We start from the raw sequence: 3,079 nt of genomic DNA, 5'->3' as shown, positions 1-3,079 counted from the left end.
CGGGGACCCGAGCCCGGGAGTCCCGGGTGTGTGCGTGCTGGCGGCAGGGCGCTCACCACCGACCCCGCGCGGTGTGGGTGTGGTGGTTGGGTGCCTCTCGGAGTGGGTGCCTCGCGTCTGCCGGGGGAAGGCTCCCCGTACCGCCCGTGCGGTGAGCCCGTGCACACCCGGGGTGTGTGCCTGCGAGGTAGTGGGGCGGGAGCGTCCCTTGACCCCGCTCCCGCCCTGGCTCTTCGTCTGTCTTCGCCTTATGTGGTCGACCAGCTGTCCCTGAGAGTTCCGTGTCTGGGCTCTGTTGGGGACGTGTTGGGGACAGGTGTCCCTGATGTGGTTTCCGAGAGGTCCCTGTCGCCAGCGAGTTGTCGCCCCTGCCTGACGACCTGGTTTTGGCGTGGTGACGTGAGGATTTTGTACCTGCAGGAGGGTGCTGGCATGCTGTGTCCCGGTGGCTGTCAGCGGGTCTCTGGGGGCTCTCTCGGATGCTGTGTGCTGGGCCTTTCCCGTCTCTTCCCGGTCCGGGTCCCCCTGTCCTTCCCCTCACACCCTGGGCTCCCGCTGCCCTGGGCAGGCCCTGTGTCCCTGTGGTGGCTCGTGGGTGTGGTGGTGGTTGGCGGCTGAGTGAGTCCCGTCGTCCTTGATCTCTCCCCCGCTCCCGGTGCCAGATTCTGGCCCTTGCCTCGGCACGCTGAGGAGGAGAGTGGTTGGTTGCCTGGGGTGTGCATAGGTAGGGCCCGCACGGTGTGCTTCCCTCGCCGTGGCCGGCTTGAGGAGGAAAAAGGGGGGGGGGGGCCGCCGGCCGCCGAGTCCGGACTCTTGCGTGTGCGGCATCCCCGTTCTGCCGTTGGGCTCGCCCGACCTCCGTGACTTTTTTTTTTTTCCTTCCTCCTATCGCCCCTAGCTCCAACTCCCCCGACCTGCCGCTTCCCGATGGCGGGCCTGGTCGGCCGCTGAGCTGCGCTACCTCCCGAGCGCTGTCCGTGGCTTTTTTTCTTTTTCTTTTTTTTTTTTTTCTTTTTTTTTCCTCCCTTTCTAGCTTCTTCGGTCCTGTGCCCGGCAGAGGTGTCCTGGTTATCCCGAGTGCCAGGGACGCTTAAGCCCCGTGGTATTTTTTTCATTTTTTTTTTTTTCTTTTTCTTTTTACCTCGCTCCTTACTCACGGAAGGGTTTCTGTCCTGGCTACGCTTTTATCCCCAGGCTGTTGGCCCTCTCAGGAGCCGAGCTTCCCTGGGCCACCGCCTCCCGAGTGCCGCGTGGCTGCCTTCTCCCACCCCCTCGGTGTGATTGATGTGGTGACGTTGCGATCTCCTTCGGGCCCGGGCCTAAGCTGCGCCAGGCGAGGGACGGACATTCATGGCGAATGGGACCGCTCTTCTCGTTCTGCCCGTGGGCCCCTGCCCTCACCCGTCCCACCGTGCCGGCGCCGGTGGTGTGCGGGGAAGCGGGGGTGCGGCAACCGGGCCCGGCTGCGCTCTCCCTGCCCTCGCCGTGAGGTCGGGGACTTGTACACGCTGGAGGAGGGGGGCGCCCTGATCTTGCTCCTCTCTTCCCGTGACTCGTTATCGGCACGGGGGTCGGCTCTCTCCGCGGAGAGGGAGGGTCGGTGCTCCGTGCTTGCCCGTGCTGTGTGGTGTGAAAAACCGCGCCTCGCGCTCTGCCCTCTTGCGGTGCTCCCGGAACGCTCCCGGTTGGTTCTCTCAGGTGCCTGAGGCTGAGTGGTGGTGTCGTTCCCGATCCTGGCGTTGTCCGCTGCCTTGTGCCAGCCTGCTGCCCGTGGTGTGTCCCGGCCGTCCTCGGGTTCGTGGGGCTTTTGTGCGAGTGAGAAGTTACCGTTGAGATTGACGTCTCTGCTGGGGGGGGTCGAGGCGGTTCCCCAGAGGAGCGCTCTTCCCTTGTTGCGCTGGGCGGTGGCTTCCCCGCATGAGCTGCCGGCCCTGGTCCTGGCTTGTCTTCCCTGCCGTGTCACCTGGCTTTCATCGCACCGGGGGACCTGAGATGTTGCAGTGGGAGGCGAGCGGGGCCCGTGCGGGCTTCCCGCCCGTGTGCGCGACTTTGCTCTGGCCCCGCACGGCAAGGCCGACCGACCAGGGTTGGTGTTGCTGCTGCCGCAGACCCCCCCCTGTGCCCCACCCCTCCCTGCCCCCCGTGGTGGGAAGGATGGACGCCTCTGATGTGTGCTGGTTCCCGGCGGGGTTCCCGTCGGGGTTGGGTGCGGGCCACCCTCAGAGTGAGGAGAGGTTCTCTAGCGATCCTCGTTCGGGAAGCGGCGTGCGCTGCTGGGTTGGCGGGGGCCCGCCCCCGATGGGCTCCCGCGGCCCTGCCGCTCCCTGCCCCGCTTTTGAGCGCTAGTGGCTGCCCGCGTCGGTAAACTGCGTGCCCGCGCCTCCCCCCTCCGAGCTGGGGGAGGGTCCCGCGGGACCTCTCCCGGGCCGTCGTCTGGTGTGGTGAGTGGAGGACGTTCCCGATCCGTCCCCGCCCCTGCCTCGCGTGCGGTGTGTCGAGTGGCGGAGCCTGGAGCCCGTGCCGGGTCGCGATGCGAGGGCGTGTGGTGTGTGGCTTCCCGGCCTCGTGCTTGGGTTGCCGTGGGGTTTTTGGGGGTCCCGTCCCCCTCCCCCTCCGGCCCCTGGCGACGCTGCTCCCGAGCGTCTGTGTGGGCCGCCGCCCGTTGGCGACGACGGCGCCGTGCGGGCGCTGGGCCCCGCGGTGTTCCGGGGCCGCCGTGCCCGTGGTGGTGCGCCGCTCGGGGGGGTTCTGGCCCCCCGGAGCCGAGGATCCCGGTGTGTGTGGGCCCTTGCTCACGCGGCCGAAAAAGAGGCGGTCGATGATGGGTGCTGTGCCCGGCGGTGTGGTGTGGATGGAGGCGGTGGGGCCCTGCTGGCGCGGGCGGCTCCGCGGGCGTTCACGGGGTCTTTGAGGTGTGTGTGAGAGCTGCCTTTTCCCTCTCGGGCCTCTTTTGGGGGGGCCCGCCGCTGCCGCGGTGGGGGTTTCCGGTCCGCTGGTCGGCCGGCTCGGTGTCCCAGGCGTTGCGCGGGACCGCCCCGGAGTTGGGGGTGGTGAGATCCCGCGTTCGTTTACCTGGCGT

The sequence above is a fragment of the Dipodomys spectabilis genome, unplaced genomic scaffold (genome assembly GCF_019054845.1).
Source record: "Dipodomys spectabilis isolate Male_0828 unplaced genomic scaffold, ASM1905484v1 ptg000931l, whole genome shotgun sequence".
In the NCBI taxonomy this organism is placed as follows: domain Eukaryota; kingdom Metazoa; phylum Chordata; class Mammalia; order Rodentia; family Heteromyidae; genus Dipodomys; species Dipodomys spectabilis.
Note: the sequence above shows the minus strand (reverse complement) of the source record.